This window comes from Notolepis coatsorum (assembly GCF_963971535.1).
Source record: "Notolepis coatsorum genome assembly, chromosome: 13".
In the NCBI taxonomy this organism is placed as follows: Eukaryota; Metazoa; Chordata; class Actinopteri; order Aulopiformes; family Paralepididae; genus Notolepis; species Notolepis coatsorum.
The window spans coordinates 43,356,389-43,374,684 of record NC_140177.1 but is presented as its reverse complement, the minus strand read 5'-3'; the positions used below and the strand labels follow the sequence as shown (position 1 = coordinate 43,374,684).

At 46.3% G+C, this 18,296-nt stretch overlaps 1 protein-coding gene across 3 annotated transcripts in view; it reads right to left on the bottom strand.

The window, feature by feature from the left end:
- slc35a3b (solute carrier family 35 member A3b) overlaps positions 1-18,296 on the bottom strand; it is a 107,662-nt gene that overhangs the window by 71,213 nt on the left and 18,153 nt on the right. The window contains exon 1 of one of the 3 annotated variants that reach the window (XM_084326920.1): positions 4,950-5,050. The exons of the other annotated variants lie outside the window; for them this stretch is intronic. The gene's annotated coding sequence lies outside the window, so the exon portion shown is untranslated. Of the gene's footprint in view, positions 1-4,949; positions 5,051-18,296 lie in introns of those variants that run through there. 3 annotated transcript variants of the gene reach the window in all.

Sequence of the window (18,296 nt, the reverse complement as noted above, 5' to 3'; positions counted from 1 at the left end):
CTCCTGCCAACCTACGACAAAGTCCACTTTCATCACGTCGGGCCTACTGTACATAGTCACTACAATTTATAATAGCCTGCATAGATAGGTGTATACTGTGGCCCGTTTCTCCTCTGCAACCTGAGTAACAGGGAGTGAAGAGAATCCATCTAGACTGATTTAGCAGTGAGAGAGCAGAGAGGTGTGGTGTGTTTAACACACTGGTCTCCTTATGTAGCCCTGCTCGTTGCTCTGACCAGTGGGGCACAGCGACACAATCCCCTTCTGTATGTGTGTGTGTGTGCGTGTGTGTGTGTGTGTGTGTGTGTGGGAGAGAGAGAGAGGGGGGGGGACCAGCAGCCAGAAAATGGTCCTCCACCCACTCAGCCACATACACGACCCTACATTCCTGAAACTTTGCTCTGCACATAAACGTCTATAAAAAGGACGACAGCTTTCATCTTTCATTTATAAAAATAAAACCTAAAATCGCGAAATTCTAAAATGGCCAGGTTACTAACAGTATACATTTCTTGTTTCAAGATAGTTTTTCTTGTTCTGAGATAATGTCTTAAAACTAGTTCAGTCAGGAACACCGGCGTCACAGTAGTAATGAAACCATCTAGACTAGAGCAACAAAGGGTTAAATAGTTGTACTTGCCGGTGTAGGCTCTGCTCTCAAAATGCTCTCGGTGCAAATCAATGCACGCCTGCAACAGATTTGGCTGAGAGCGCAAATAAAAATCCCCCCCACGGAGGCATCCGGAGCAGAGCCTTAGCGACTACATCCTCAGATGATGTGATAATGGCAAGGATTCATAAAGTTGCCATGACGTCATTCAGGTTTCTCTCAAGAGTCCACACCGTTCAACGCTTAGAGTGTTGTTATTCCAAGAGTCCACACGGTAAAACACGTACAGAACATTGTTATTCCAAGAGTCCACACGGTAAAACACGTACAGGACATTGTTATTCCAAGAGTCCACACGGTAAAACACGTACAGAACATTGTTATTCCAAGAGTCCACACGGTAAAACACATACAGAACATTGTTATTCCAAGAGTCTGCACGGTAAAACAGGTACAGAACATTGTTATTCCAAGAGTCCACACGATAAAACACATATAGAACATTGTTATTCCAAGAGTCCACTCCACACCATATTTTAAATGTATATTATGTTATAATGCAGCATTATATATCGGCCACCGGCTGCCCTGCTCTCTAAATATCAGCATCGGCCATTGAAAAATCCATATCGGTCGTCCACTGGTAGTTATGTGCATGCAGGATAATAATGTTACACAATGAGGTGCGCAGTTATTGAAAAATGCTGCAGGACTGGGCTAGCTAATTTCCCCATAGGGCGGAGCCTTTCAATGTCAGAGATGTCTCTAGTGCAGTAAGACAATTTGTCTTAAAAAGCACATCACCTCCACTGGCTTTAGTGGCTTCCTGTAAAATCTCGTGTCACCCTCAAAATCCGTCTGCTGACATATAAATCCCTACAGACCACCGCCTCTCAATACCTATCCGACCTTCTCCACACCTACAACCCCTTCTGGAATCTCCGCTCCTCTGACACAGGCTTGCTTACCATCCCACAAGCCAGGTTGCAGACCTTCAGGGACAGTGTGGCTGCCCCCCTCTGGAACTCCCTCCCCATGGACATCCGCAATGCAAATTCTGTTGTCCAGTTCAAAAACCTGCTGAAGACCTATCTCTTCACCCAGGCCTATGGTCTCAGATGCTCCTGAGTATCCCATTCATTCTGTTTTGTTCTATTTTGTTTTGTTCTGTTTTTCTTCTGTTCTGTTTTGTTCTGTTCCGTTTTGTATTTTGTTTCATAGTTTAGGTCACCGTTATCCTCTCCCCTCCCCCTTTTATTGTAAAGCACCTTGGGTATGTGAAAGACGCTATATCATATAGTATATGAATTCAAGCCCTTATTATTATTATTATTATTATTATTATTATTATTATTATTATTATTATTATTATTATTATTATTATTATTATTATTATTATTATTATTATTAACATATCTTTTAATTAGCACGATGAGGCTTAATACAAGATAAAATCACAAGCTTATTTTTCTGCAGTGCAAAACAGAGAATCTTAAACTATATTAAGCAAAGAAATTGGCATTGTATGATGTGATCAAAACAAAAACAAGGTTTTCACATTGAGGGCACATACCACTTTCAAGATAAGATGATGGTGTAGGCTAATTGAGTAGAATTCTCAGACAAATATTGAAATGTTTCAACCATATTGAAAAATGTTGTCCTATCGTGCTCTGAGCTGAGAACAAGGGCTTCAAGATCTGCATCAAGAGGTGACTGCAAGGTCCCTCTAAGAAACTCTGCTTCTGCCCAATCCGCCTTTCCTTCAAGGCCATCAAAGAGTGGAACGGGCTTCCTAGTGACATAAAAAATAATATAAACTATGATCACTTTTGCTCTGTCACAAAAAAATGGCTCCTGAGTCACCAATGTTGCCAACACTAGGTGGTGCTGTCTGACTTCCTTGTGTATATATAGATTACACAGAGGCTAATCTTTCCTGTGACAAAATGGCATCCAATGTAATAAAAAAAGTCAACCAACGAACTCGATTCTTGTACTGGATCTCCTCTCTGGTAAACAAGAATACCCTGAAGACTCTGGCAGGAGCACTCATTCAAGGGTACTACGACTATGCTTGCACCTCATGGTACCAAAGCACCTCAAAGGCGCTAAAAACAAAATTACAAACATCTCAAAACAAACTGGTCAGACTACTGCTTGACCTTACTCCTAGAACCCACCTCACCCCTTCCCACTTTGACAACCTAGGATGGCTTAGAGTAGACGACAGAGTACAGCAACTTGCAATGGGCCTGGTCTACAAGATACACTACACGACCAAGGTACCCATGTACATGTCAAAATACTTCCCAAAGGTCAGTGAATACCACGATCACAACACCAGAGGGAGCTCCACAAATCATGTTAAACCCAGATTCGGCTCAAACAAGGGACTAAACACATTTTGCAATTATGCAACATCAATGTGGAACACTCTACCCACAGCTGTAAATGAATGTGAATCACTACCCACTTTCAAAACCACTCTCAAAGAACACCTACGGGAGACTGCAATTCGAAACTGGCCCCTGTAAATGTCCTAACCCAACCCCCTCCAATGTACAGTAAATTACCTAGTATGGTTGTCAATATTCCAATGTACAGTTTTGCTTGTACAGTTGTACAGTGTCCCCCCCCCCCCCCAACCCCTCCTACCCAACCCAAGTATTTTGCACTCTTTATGCTGTGTGTCCTGTGTATGTTGTCTGGCATTTTACGTGTATATATATTTTGAACTCTTGCACTGTTTGTATTTCATGTGTTTTGGATAGACTACTCAAAACCACTCTCAAAGAACACCTACGGGAGACTGCAATTAGAAACTGGCCCCTGTAAATGTCCTAACCCAACCCCCTCCAATGTACAGTTACCCCCCTGGCTCCCTCCCCCACCCAACCGCCTCCAATGTACAATTTCCCCCCACCCCACCCCTCCTACCCAACCCCCTCCAATGTACAGTTTCTACGTCAAATGTATACTCTCTTCTCTTCTCTAGACTCTTTTTGTATCACAAACAGTACTGTATTTGCAAATCTGGTATGTCATAAATGTATAGATGTAGCAGTACTGTCTATCTGTATGTCGTGTATGTCATATATGTTATGATGAATTGAAAATGGGGGACCCTGATGTAAACAAGACGAAAGTCTTTCTCTGGTCTGCATCCCCTTAACAATTGTATGTATTGAGCTGTACTGTACTGTACCCATTCTGCAATCTGTTAATAAAGTTTTCAATCAATCAATCAAAACAGATGGAAAATAGCTTCTGCTATCTGGTGCAAACATATTTTCATGTAACAATGATTAATGTAAATGTACATTGTCTATAAATAAAGGGGGGGGGATATAACTCCCTTTTAAGTTTTCAGATAAATGTATTTGTTCCAAATTGTATTATTTAAAGATGTTGGAGTGTTGTGTACATTCATAGTTAGAGACTGAGTACTTTCTTTCAAAATGGGAGTTCTATTTTCTTCATCTCAAGGGTTCAATTGACTTGTGCTTCCCCTTCTAGAATCATGTATTCACATTGTGGCACCCCAGTGCCTCTGTCAGCCTTCCCACAACACAGGCCACTGGGGAGGATAATTGAGTAAGTATTTAAGTAGGAGTAAGTAGGTAAAGCATTTCCTCAAATTACCTGCTCACAGACTGGGGAAGCAGCAACAGGTGAGCTGCATGCAGGTAATTGTTACTGGGGAGAGCGGCCCAGGTGTACTGCATCAGACTGATTGTGTTGAGGCAAGTTGGAGGTTCTGGAGAGAGCACATGCCATCTCCACAGGAGAAGCAGCTCTCCTGGACGCCTGTCCCCTCGGTCGCGAGTAAACACTGGACATAGTCCACCGATGATTTGAGGACGGAAGATTATTCATGTGTAGAATCTATTGAAGACTGTGAATAACTGAAGAGGGATGTTTTGCTTATATGTGTATTGGAGGATATGGACATTTTGTTGAGGCGATTGCCAGGCAGACAGTTGATGGTCTGGAAGTCAAGCTAAAAGCCCAGGGAAGAGGAGCCATAGCCTGGAGCTACTACCCTTACCCCTCTCCTCTGCTCTCTCCCTCCAGGCAACTGGAAGACAACAACCCCAGAAGGGAAGAAGCGAGTCTGGAATTGCCAGACCTGTCGACACACTGCATTTAAGTGTAAATAAATACTGCATCCACATTATCTCTCATTACCAGATGACATCTGCACAACAGAGGCTACACACTGCGATCATCCATGAGTCAACGCAGCTCCTCATCATCACACAACAATGCTTGCTAGTGTATAATGTTAGCTAACTACAAAGATATGGCGTGTTTGCATGATAACTAATTTACTCACCACTTGTAAAGAGTTCCAGACTCCTCTGTGAGGTTGGCGCTACAGTGGAGAATGCACCGTCTCTCTGAGCAAGATCAAAAACGAATGAGCCAAGCCTCTCGTTCTTTTAATTTTGGAGTAGGCATAGGTATGTCTAATATTTGGAGATGCTGAGAAAAGTGGACTCTGGAGTGAGCAGTAGATTAATAGGCTCCTATTGTTGATGACAAAGTGAACTCTCTTGTGAGCATGTGGCTGCTTGAGGCATGGGTGTGCGCCTGTGGTGCGCTTTGTTGCTGCAGGGCAAGATGTACTCTCATTGTGTTACATTAACACATCCTTCCTGGACAATATTTCTTTGCACAATTGCACACGCATATCTTTATTCTAATTTAGTGTATATGTAACTGTTGTGACAACGTCACCTCAAACTTCGATGCCCCGAGTGGGAGTCGAACCCCGGTCTCCCACACCGCAGGCAACAACACAGACCGCTATACCAGGAGGTGAATCCACTACTTCGCAACGTGTCTGTCTTTTGAGGATCTAAGAGTGAGTTTAACCCATAGCACCGCTACTCACCCCAGCCCTTCTTGACTGCGCTTCACGATACCATCCGTTAAATATATACCCTACTACAATCCTGCACAATTGTACAGCCCTATCCATATTCTATTGTATTTTTATTCTAATTTAGTTTATATATTCCTTTTTATTTTATTCTACTTTAATTGTCTGTTCATCTTGACGCACCAAAAGACTTGTATGTGCAAGCTTACTCTGCATTGCAATAAAGACTATTCTGATTATGATAGTAGATGGAGAGCCCACATGAAGAGGTGTGTAATGGGCATGTAAATGGTGCATTTATATAGCGCTTTTATCCAAAGTGCTTTACAATTGTGTTCCTCACATTCACACACGGACGGCTACTACAGTAGCTTGCTAGTTCAACTAAATTAAAATTGGCAGTGATTTTTGTATTTAATTTTTTTTAGACGTAGTTAACTACTGGAACTAGAATTTTGGATGTAGGATTAGAAAGGAATGAATGTGATTTATTAATTTTACCACTGCCTCTCCTCTCTTGAGTGAAACAAATTTTGGCCAACCCTTCCTACTCTCCCTGTCAAACAAGAGATTCGGCTCCGGCAATTAAGATGCTCTCAACATGCACGGGTTGAAGATAAACAGGTTTTGCATTAACACCTGACCGTGTGTGGGTGTTCGTGACTCCTCAATGTAAATTCTTTACACAACGTACTATTGTCAAGTATTTACTTGAGATTTACTCGGGTGTTCAAGAGGCTTTTGATGACCTAACATCTGCAGTTTGAATAATCTGACAGATATTAAAGTGAGAAGTACACTATGCACTGTTTTCACTTTCAATTTGTTTACAATCGTGTCACTTAATTTTGAATTATGTTATAATGTTGCATTACATTGCTGATGTACATCCTTTTTTTTTTTCAAGTAACTTTAATTAACCAAACTATATTTTTCCTGAGGGTAGCTTTGCTGTAGTTCAACTCCTTCCAGTGTGAATTAATTGGTAGCTTCCAAAACTATGCTTTCAGAGTAGCTTCCCGACACTAGTCATGACCATGCTAAGTAAACCATCACTGAAATGGGTGATAGCTTTTTAGCTAATGTTAGCTCGTTATGTTTGAGTTGAGTAGCCTACCTACTCGGGGGTGCGTTGGTGATTTCAAAGCTGGTTGCACTGTGTTTTAATGACGCCATGTGCATGCATGCTCCCGGGCGTATGCGTGCGCTCCCACGCATGCGCATAAATGTTCCCTCGCGTGCGCACAGACTAAAGACAATGCCTAATTGCCTCCTAGGAATGGAATGTAACAGATTTCATTCACAAGTTGTGTGAATGTATCTGAGAACGTATTTGAACACACCTGACCACCTGAGCTATTGTTATGCAAAGTAGCCAGGTGGGTACTTGGCGAGTTGGCGCATCAGTCGAGTGCAGCGCATTCCTGTGTGCAGGGCCGCCTCAGGGGGTGTGCGAGCAGTGCGGTCGCACAGGGCCTCGCGGGAAGGGGGGCCTCGCAAAAAAAAAAAAAAAAAAAAAATTGCGATGCCCCCCTTCCCGCGAGGCTCTTTTTCATCACAGACCTAAAATCTAGTTTTGCTTATATGCTTATATATTTCACATTAGACACGTTTGTAGAATGTGTCTGACTTGTTCCTGGGTCTGCAGTGACATACTCACTATTGGAGCTCAGCCTCTGGGGCTCTGCAGCAGACATGAATGAATGAATGAATGAATGAATGAATGAATGAATGAATGAATACTTTATTAACAGATTGCAGAATGGGTACAGTACAGTACAGCTCAATACATACAATTGTTAAGGGGATGCAGACCAGAGAAAGACTTTCGTCTTGTTTACATCAGGGTCCCCCATTTTCAATTCATCGTAACATACAGTATGTGACATACATGACATACCGATAGACAGTACTGCTACATCTATACATTTATGACATACCAGATTTGCAATTACAGTACTGTTTGTGATACAAAAAGAGTCCAGATAGAAAAGAGTATATACATTAGACGTAGAAACTGTACATTGGATTGGGTAGGTGGGGGTGGGGGGGGACTGTACATTGGAGGTGGATGGGTGGGTGGGGGGGGGGGTTGGGTAGGAGTGGGGGGGGGGGGGGGGGGGTTGGGTAGGAGGGGTGGGTGGGGGACACTGTACACCTGTACAAACAAACACTGTACATTGGATTATTGACAAGACCATACTTGGTAATTTACTGTACATTGGAGGGGGTTGTGTTCATTTACAGGGGCCAGTTTCGGGTTGCAGTCTCCCTTAGGTGTTTTTTGAGAGTGTTTTTGAAAGTGGGTAGTGATTCACATTCCTTTACAGCTTTGGGTAGGGCGTTCCACATTGATGTGGCATAATTGCGAAACGTGTTTAGTCCCTTGTTTGAGCCGAATCTGGGTTTAACATGATTTGTGGAGCTCCCTCTGGTGTTGTGATCGTGGTATTCACTGACCTTTGGGAAGTATTTTGTCATGTAGTTTCAAGTTCAAGTTTCAAGTTTCTTTAATAGTTGTCATACAGAAGTACAGAATACTTTCATACAAAATGCTTCTTACTGTTACGCTCCAGAGACTGTGCTAGACAAGATAGTATCAAATAACATAGTATAGCATGTAATTTAGAAGAAGGAAATGAGGTCACAGTGTTCGGTATAGACATATGTACAATGTTCTGAGTTACCATATAATATACAATACTATGCAGTGTACTAATGTACAGTACTATATAGTGCAAAGCAGAAATGGGATGAGGTACAATTTAGGTACAATTTACAGTAAGGTGTACGAGTTGTAGTGCAATCCTTCATCAATAAATATAAAGTGTGGGGAGTGGGTGCTACAGTGTGTTTGTTTAAAGTGGGTGTGTGCTATAAAGTGTGTGGAGTGGGTGCTACAGTGTGTTTGTTTAAAGTGAGTGTGTGCGTGTGGATGTGTGTGCTATGTGCGTTTGGTGGTTGTTGTTGTGTAGTGTTCATTGTTCGTTTAGCAGCCTGATGGCCTGGGGATAGAAGCTTCTTCTGAGTCTTTCTGTGCTCGCCTTGAGACTCCGGTATCGCTTGCCTGACCGCAGCAGTTCAAAGAGGCAGTTGTTCGGGTGACTGGAGTCTTTAATGATTATCTTAGCCTTGCCCCTGCAACGCTTGTTGTAAATGTTCTGGAGGGTGGGGAGCCCCCCTCCAATTGTGCGTTCGGCTGAACGTGTCACTCTTTGTAGTCTGCTTCGGTCTTGTGCAGTGCTATTCCCAAACCAGGAGGTGATGTTGCCGGTCAAGATGCTCTCTATTGTACATGAGTAGAAGTTCTTAAGGATCTTCTGACTGACTTGGAACTTCCTTAGGCGCCTGAGGAAGTAGAGGCGTTGTCGTGCCTTCTTCACAACACTGTCAATGTGTGTGGTCCATGTCAAGTCCTCGGATATGTAGGCTCCGAGGTACTTAAAGCTGTTGACTCTCTCAACCGGTGCCCCGTCGATGCTGAGGGGGCTGTAGTCCTTGACCCCCGACCTCCTGAAGTCCACAATCATCTCCTTTGTTTTGCTGACGTTCAGGGAGAGGCTGTTTTCCTGGCACCATCCCGCCAGGACCTTGACCTCTTCCAGGTAGGCCCTCTCGTCGTTGGCAGAGATCAGGCCCACCACCACTGTGTCGTCAGCTAATTTGATGATTGTATTGCTACTCCGCTGAGCCACACAGTCGTGTGTGTACAGGGAGTAGAGGAGGGGACTCAGGACACAGCCCTGGGGGGCCCCTATGTTGAGGGTGATGGATGAGGAGGTGCAGTTGCCTGCTCTCACCACCTGGGGTCTGCCAGTCAGGAAGTCCAAGACCCACTGGCAGAGGTCATAGTTCAAGCCCAGGTCCCTGAGCTTGGCTATGAGTATGGAGGGGACTATGGTATTGAATGCCGAGCTGTAGTCGATGAATAGCATTCTCACATAGTTCCCCTGCCTCTTGTCCAGGTGTGATGCTGCTGTGTGCAGCACATGGGCTATGGCGTCCTCCGTGGATCTGTTGGGGCGGTATGCAAATTGCAGGGGGTCCATGTTGATGGGGAGGGAGGAGCAGATGTAGCCCTTTACTAGCTTCTCAAAGCACTTCATGGCTATGGAGGTGAGAGCTACAGGGCGGTAGTCGTTGAGGCAAGCAGGCTTGGATTTTTTGGGTACAGGGATAATCCTGGTCCTTGCCTCCCTTCATTGGCTCCCAGTACGCTACAGGATAGATTTTAAGGTTCTCCTATTTGTTTTTAAAGCCCTTAATGGTCACACACCCTCCTACATCTCAGACCTCCTATCCCCCTATTCCAACACCAGGTCCCTCAGGTCAGCCGATCAGAGGCTCCTGACAGTCCGGAGGTCTAACCTCAAGCTCAGGGGGGGCCGTGCCTTTGCTATCGCAGCCCCTGAACTGTGGAACAGCATCCCCACCTCCATTAGGCTCGCCCCCTCGATAGATGCCTTCAAATCGAGGCTCAAAACCCACTTCTACCTACTAGCCTTTCCCGTTCACTGACTCATGCCCTGTTTTTCTATGTGTTTGCCTGTGTGCCCTCCCATAAAACGGAGTGTGATTGTTGTCTATATGTATCTTGTGTATTTACCCTCTGTACAGCACTTTGGTTGACACGCGTCATGTGAAATGTGCTTTATAAATAAATTTGATTGATTGATTGATTGATAATAGTGGACTTCTTCAGGCAGGTGGGGATGACAGCCTGTTCTAAGGACAGGTTAAATATGTCAGTGAATACTGGGGCCAGTTGGTCGGCACAGACTTTTAGGACGCGGCCGGGGATGCCGTCCGGACCTGCTGCCTTCCTGATATTCACTTTTTTAAAGGTCCGCCTCACCTCATGCTCTGTTACCCTGAACACTGCGTCTCCATCAGCAGCCGACCCCCCCCCCCCCCATTGCCGTGGCTTGTGGGCTGGTGTTGTTATTACCAGCATCAAACCTTGCATAGAAGGTATTGAGGTCATTTGCTAAGGAGATGTCGCTGTTCAGTTTGAGGGAGGCGCCTTTGTAGTCTGTCATCGTTTTGAGCCCCTGCCACATAGCTCTAGAGTCAGCTTGTTCAAACTGGAGTTCAATTTTATCCCTGTAGCGCCGTTTGGCCTCTGTCACTGTCCTCCTTACGTTGTATCGCGCCACCTTGTGGTCATTCATGTTGCCTGCCACTAGGCCGTCGTTGTATGCTTTGGTGCGCTCTCTCAGAGCTTCACGGACGGATTTGTCTACCCAGGGTTTTTGATTTGGGTAAACTCTCATTTTGGTAGTGGGGATTGTTTCTTCCACCAAAGTACAAACATAGTCCAGCACTGTCTCCGTGTAGACATTAATGTTATCTGTGTCGCGGAACACGTTCCAGTCTGTGCAGACAAACGCAGCCTGGAGCGTCTCCTCTGACATCAAATCCCATTTCTGCACCTCTCGCGAGACTACAGGAGTACTTTTGATTCTCTGTTTGTACTTTGGTGAAAGAAAAATGGACGCGTGATCTGATTTACCAAAGCCACTATCAGAATGAGCCTTGTAGCCACCTTTAAATTGCGTGTAACAGTGATCTAGGATGTTACCGCCTCTGGTGTTGCAAGTCACATGCTGATAGAAGTCAGGTAATACCTTTCTCAGATTGGCGCTATTGAAATCACCCAGCACTAAAATGGCGGCGTTAACGTTCGCCGCTTGTATTCTATTTACCTCGTCGTGGAGTCTGTCATGGGTACCTTGGTCGTGTAGTGTATCTTGTAGACCAGGCCCATTGCAAGTTGCTGTACTCTGTCGTCTACTCTAAGCCATCCTAGGTTGTCAAAGTGGGCAGGGGTGAGGTGGGTTCTAGGAGTAAGGTCAAGCAGTAGTCTGACCAGTTTGTTTTGAGATGTTTGTAATTTTGTTTTTAGCGCCTTTGAGGTGCTTTGGTACCATGAGGTGCAAGCATAGTCGTAGTACCCGTGAATGAGTGCTCCTGCTAGTCTTCAGGGTATTCTTGTTTACCAGTGAGGAGATCCGGTACAAGAATCGAGTTCGTTGGTTGACTTTTTTTATTACATTGGATGCCATTTTGTCACAGGAAAGATTTGCCTCTAGGATGGAACCCAGGTAGGTAATATCTTCTTTCCTTGTGACAATATTGTCACCCACTGTAACTGAGAAGCCGTCGGTCTTGCTGAGTTTGTTATTTGAACCGAAGAGAATGGACTCTGTTTTGCCCATGTGTAATGATAGTTTGTTATCAGCGAGCCATATGCAGATTTTGCCTAGTTTGCCATACTATTGGTTTCAACGAAGGGAGTGGTTAAACTTACATCATGTGTAGTACGCGGCCGCCGCCGGCGTGAGTCAGCTGCGTTTGACTATTTCGCGCGTGCAGCTTTTGACTATTATGCTTAGTTATGCCAGCCAAGACGAAGAAAGAGGTCGGTCATTATCAGTCGGTCGGTCACCAAGGAACGTTGACGAAAGGCCTCTCGCTGGCGGGACAAATGGCCGGAGCCTTGTCATGGTATAGCCATGATGATGTCGGCTAGTAGCTAGCTTAGCTAAAGGCTAACTAGCGTTAGCTAACCTAGAGACAGCGCATACAGCCAAGATGAAGAGGATGGTCGTTTGGCAGATGAACTTAGTCAACTCCACGCGGTTGTCTCCATCCTCTTGGACGTTTGGTGAGTTTTTAACCTATTCTATTAACTCTATTCTATTCCCGCCGTGGACATCACTCTCTCTCTCTCTCTCTCTCTCTCTCTGGAGCTAAACTGGCCGACTAGCTGTTGTAGTACTACTAGTAGCTAACGGTGTGTGGCATGGTGTCAGCACCTGTATGAATGTAGCCGCATAGCTTGCTTCTGCGTTAGCTAATGGTTAGCGATAGCCTGGTTGAGCTAACTGTTAGCCAGTTAGCTGTTTAGCTACGAGTCGACGTTAGCTGCCGGCTGTGCTCGGCTGGGAACGTTCGTTTGATGCTATCAGTTAGCCTTGAGTTAGCTGTTAGCTTGTGCTACGACCATTGACATTAGCCGTGAGAATAGCAGGGGGTTATTTTTGTCCCGCCAGCGAGAGGCCTTTCGTCAACGTGGAGACCTGTGTTGCGGCCTTTCGCCCTGCGTTCCTTGGTGCAGGTAAGATTAATGAAAATGTCATGACATTACCCCACTCTTCCTTCCTTCCCCTCCCGAATGTTTTGTTAATAACGATGTTTTTTTCCAGGCAAAACATATGCTACTTCACAACATTTGGAGATACGACATGTGCTGTGTGTGAATGTCTTGGTCGTTTGTGTAGCTTGGGTAGCGTTGGGCCGTTGGCCAAAGCTGTGTGGCCTGGTGTCACAGTACCTGGCTAGCCTATTTAGCTGATGTCGGCCATTGGCTCCTTGCTGCTTTGGTTTCTCTGGTATAGACCCTCTTCTCTTTGGATTTAAGTGTTGATCTTTGTCCTTTTGGATCTCTCATACATGCTCTCTCTCTAACACACACACACACACATGACAAACACACATGCTCTCTCTCTCTCTTTCTCTTTCTAACACACACAGTCTGCTTATGGCGGCCTTTCTCGATGGCTAGGCTGTGCTCGCTGAGTCTGTACATAGTCAAGGATCTTCAGTCACAGTGCTCAGGTATTCTGCCACTGTGTACTCTCTGTTTAGGGCCAAATAGCATTTCAATTTCTTTCCAATGTGTCTCTCTCTCTCTCTCTCTCTTTGGATTTAAGTGTTGATCTTTGTCCTTTTGGATCTCTCATACATGCTCTCTCTCTAACACACACACACATGACAAACACACATGCTCTCTCTCTCTCTCTCTTTCTAACACACACAGTCTGCCTATGGCGGCCTTTCTCGATGGCTAGGCTGTGCTCGCTGAGTATGTACAGATTTAGGTAATTTAGGACAATCTGTCCTAAAATGGAGGCAGTTCTGCTACTAATTTACCTTTACATTAACAACCCCTAGACCCATCGCTCTGTGAGCATTAGAGTTGTGGACCTTGCTGCTGACACTAACTCCTCAAAATACATTCCAATATGGGGTCCCCTTTACAAGACACTTATATCTTAGGTGTACCTGCATGTTGGAAGCAGCCTTGTCTAGGATTTCTTCATCTGATCCATGGTTGATATCTGGTTGTGAGTCGACTTCATACATGGTTCTCAGTTCCGCTAATGTACGAGGAGGAAAGTCACAGGGTTTCTGCGCTCAATCCACTGTGAGCTGCACCCTTATCCTGCCCACAAAAGTCCTTCCATATCCCATGGAGGGATATATGCAGAATGTAAGTGGATGACTGAAAGCTGAAATCGGAGGCGTCAATCGCAATGCAAGAAGGATAAGAATAAGAAACGTCTGACGGTCATCGTAATCAGATAATAGACTCATCCAGGAGGAGGTGTATAACAACCCTGAGCCTATCTGTAACTGCAGCGGTGATGTCATAATAGAACCGGTTAGAACAGGCTAGTACCCGTCTCCTGGCGCTGACCAAGGTGATGGATGCCTCGGGGTCTTGGCCAAGCTTGTAGTGACTGCTCTACATGCACCTCCGAGGCATTGGATCAGTTATTCACCGCCGTCTGTCCGTGGTCCTGTCAACTGATTAACAGACTGTTAACAGATTAACAGTCAACGCGGTTTCATTGCTGGGTTAAGTACTTCTATTCTATTCACATAATACGCTTACTTCATATATCTACTCCATTCACATATATGCCTACCACTTGTATCTATTGCTATGTCCGCCTACTACAATCTCATGAGCTGTCTAACGCCTGTCCCGTCTCCCTGTCTTCCTATGACTTGCTGTCCTGGAGTGTTGACCGGAGTGTTGGACGTCCCGTGACGAAGGCCGGGAGACTGCGACCCCCTCTGCGTGCCCCCCTGTCTTCGGAGGTCTCGTAGTGGTGACCGGAGTGCCGGATGTCCCGCGATGATGTCGGGGAGTTCGCGACCCTCTCTGCGCCACCCCCCTTCCCCCTGTCTCCGGCTGTCCCTGAGCAACGACCGGAGTGTTGAATGTCCCGTGACTAAGACGGGGAGGACGTGACCCTCTTGCGCCGCCCCTGTGCCTCAAATAGATCCGCTATCAACTCTATCTTTAATCTTTCAAAATGTTCAGTTGCTATCGCTATTAGCTCTATCTTTAAATTTTTCAAAATGTACAGTTGCTATTGCATGCACTCATCTGTGTTTCACCACACACATGAGTGCATGCTTACCAACTGTCCGTCTGCAACACTACTATCACCGACATCTAAGAAGGGAGATCCCCCCTTGAACGGCCCTTCTAAGGTTTCTCTCCTCCACATTGCCTGTGGAGCTTTTTTTCCCTATTGTAACTGAGGGGTACAATTCCCTGACTGTATTACTAGATATGATACTTACTACCACTACCTTTGTACTTAATATTCGGCCACCCAGTACTCGGCATAAATATATTATGATGAACACTGTCACGTAGATGAAACGGATCCAACACAAATGTACGAATTAGAAATAGGTCTTTATTTCTACACAGCGATGGTGTGTAGAGCAAGCACTTAATCAAATCAATCACATTTATGAATGGGAATTAGTATGCACTTTTATGGCAAGAGTATTCGTCGGTATATCAATAGAGAATGTCCAATCTCTGAAGGCGCAGGTGGTACATATACGACCTGGAATAGTTAAGGAATAACAGCAATGATACTTCAATGATTATAGGCTGGATACACTAGGGGGGGTTAATCCGGTCGCTTGTAAGCCGACAGGAGTAGGAAGGGGGGGGGGGGGGTAGAATCCGGCTGCCTCATCCGGCCAAGGGTATCCCAGGTGAACCCACTGTAGTGCCGTTCAATGCGCCGGCGATCCTTGGACCACAGATGAAAGCAGGTGGACTCTTTGTGGGCCGGCGTCCTCCGGTCCACGGAGGAGAGACGTGAAGCGACCTCGTCTTGCAGAGCGTCTCCTCACCTTGCGTCCTCTCCAGGGGGGGGGGTTCCAACACACGGCAGTGTCGGGGGTCTTTATCCATGGAATAATCAACGTATACAAAGCATAATCCGTGCCTGGGAAGGCGGGCTGTCGTCGGTAGAATAATCCGGTATACAGGTCCACTCGCTCGTCGGCTCTGGGGCTCCTCGGGTGCAGCTTCACGTGGGGTCAACCACCCTGGATAAGCAGCCAGTTCTCTGCCCGAAACGATGGGGTACTGACTACGGTAGTATTCTCACCGCACGAAGCACTATACATTAACAGACTATTATTAGCTTAATAGACTACGTCCAACTCGACGATATAGTGCCAAATATGACTATTCAAATATTAATATACACGATGTCTCAATACCGATAGGAGGCCGAACTTGACCTTACTCCCACACGTGGCGTCGCGGGGAGGCTTTACGTCTGTGACTCTATTGGAGGGTAAGAAACTGGACTGAAAAGGAAGTCCTACTTTAGTAGCGCAGTATATATACGCACTATGAACAAATAGTCCCATTAGTGGTGCGGTAGCCAGATTCCTACGCGGAACTAGGACTTGTTCGTACATGTTGAGCGGTACGTTTGAACTGGGTCTGAGGGGTATGGCAGCCTGGCACCAAGGTCTCGACCAATAGTAGAATGGAGACTATTATGGGATGTTCAGTAGGCTAGAATGGATATTCAATGCATATTGTACAAGGAATATACAAGGGATATCAGGGAATATTAGAGAATATACAAATACAATTAAATATATATATATAAATAAATATATATATTCGGTTTAATCAGGCCCTTCACAACAGCCACCCCCTGATTGGTCCCAGACCTAATCAGTTAAACAGAGACAGATTAATCGCGTTGTCTATTTACACATAAGGGTTTGCTGTAGGGGTCAGTCAACTTCACAAAGTCATAGGGTTATAGGGTCATGGTCATCATCGATTGTGTCTGGGAGTCGGGGCAGTTCTATGAGCCTCGCCACGGGACGGGTGTAAGTGCGACCCTGGACAAGCACTTCAGCTGCTCGGACCTTGCCGTCGGCACCGGTGATCACTTTGCTTACGCGGCCGGCCGGCCACATAGCTCTGGGCAGTGATTAATCAATAATCATGACGACTGTTCCTTCTGTCAAATTGTCTCTCTCCTTTACCCACTTCTGGCGGGTCTGTAGAGACGGTAGGTAGTGCAGTAGGAAACTGCTCAAACTTGTCGGCTAATACTTGGCTGTACCTCCACATTCGTCGGCCGTTCGCTTCTTCAGGCCGGTACATTGTCTGGGGTAATGCAGGATCTAGCCGCCCCATCAGGAGTGTGTTGGGGTCTGCGGAGATAACAGTGCTCAATCCACAGAACACAGACTTCTTATTTTCCACCTCCCCTGGACTTGCTTCCCTCGGGATAGGCATGGGCCACTCTCCTTCCGGGAGTCTTAGGAATGCGGGGCCGTCACTGTAGACATTGCGACGGGTGAGGTCATCCAGGGGCATCCCCCGGGTGATGACGTCAGCTGGGTTCTGTTTTGTATCAACGTAGCGCCACTCTGTTTCTCCGGTTAACTCTTCGGTTAAGTCTTGAATCTCGGTGACTCTGACTCCCACAAAGACTTTGTACTTGCATGAGTCCGATTTGATCCAGGCGAGTACTGTCGTGGAATCTGACCACAGGATTGTTCTAGACACCGGTATGGTGAGCTCACGTTGGATGAGCGTGGCTAGGTGCGCTCCGGCTAGGGCTGCGCAGAGCTCTAGGCGTGGGATAGATTGTTGCTTGCGTGGGGCTATTCTCGAGCGGGCGAGGACAAATGCTGTGTAGATCTCTCCCCCCCTTTCTTGGGCCCGCAAGTAGGCTACTGATCCGTATGCGACCTCTGAGGCGTCACTGAAGACGCGTAAGTCCATTTTACATGTCTCTGGCCTCACCGTGGGTGGGAAGTAGCTTCGGCGCATATTAACGCCTGGGAGTGAGTGGAGCTCCATCTCCCACTCTCTCCAGGTGGATGCAAGGTGTGCGGGAATGGGGTCGTCCCAGCCCTGGTCCTTGTCCCACAATGCTCGTACAATCATTTTTGCCCTGGTGGTGTACGGTAGAATACATCCTAGCGGGTCATATTGTCGGGCGAGTGTTGTGTACACACTCCGTCTGGTGGTCGGCGCCGCCGCCGGCCTTCCCTGCTCCGTAGTCAGGGGCTTGTGTCTGTAGTGAAGCGAATCTGTTTTGAATCGCCACACCAATCCCAGGGTCATCTCCTGGGCTTCTCCCGGGATTGTAGCCATCCAGGTCTCGCTGCTGGCTGCCTTGTCCTCGGAGGAGAGGCTGCGCAGTACTTGCGGATCGCTGCTGGCCCACTGCCTGAGATCAAAGCCGCCTTTGATCAATGAGGCGCGGAGTTTAATCAGGAGAGCCTCGGCTTCTTCCTGGGTTGAAAGGCTTTGTAGACAGTTGTCTACGTAGAAGCTGTTCTTTACGCTGTGTCGGACCTCTTCGTCCGCTGCTGGGTCCTCTGCTACATGTTTCTGTAGTGCAAATGTAGCACAGCAGGGGCTGCACGTCGTTCCGAAGGGGAGGACTTCCCATTGGTAGATGGCTGGGTGCTCATCTCCTGGCTTCTCTCTCCATAGGAACCGTAACAGGGGCTTGTCCTCCTCTACTAATCTCACCTGCAGGAACATTCCTTTAATGTCCCCGCTGATGGCCACCTTTTCCTGGCGGAAGCGGAGTAGAACGCCGAGTAGGGAGGGGCCGAGTGTGGGACCGGGCAGTAACTCTTTATTCAGATTTTGGGATCCGATCTGGTAGCTGCAGTTAAATACTATGCGGTCTTTACCGTTGTGAT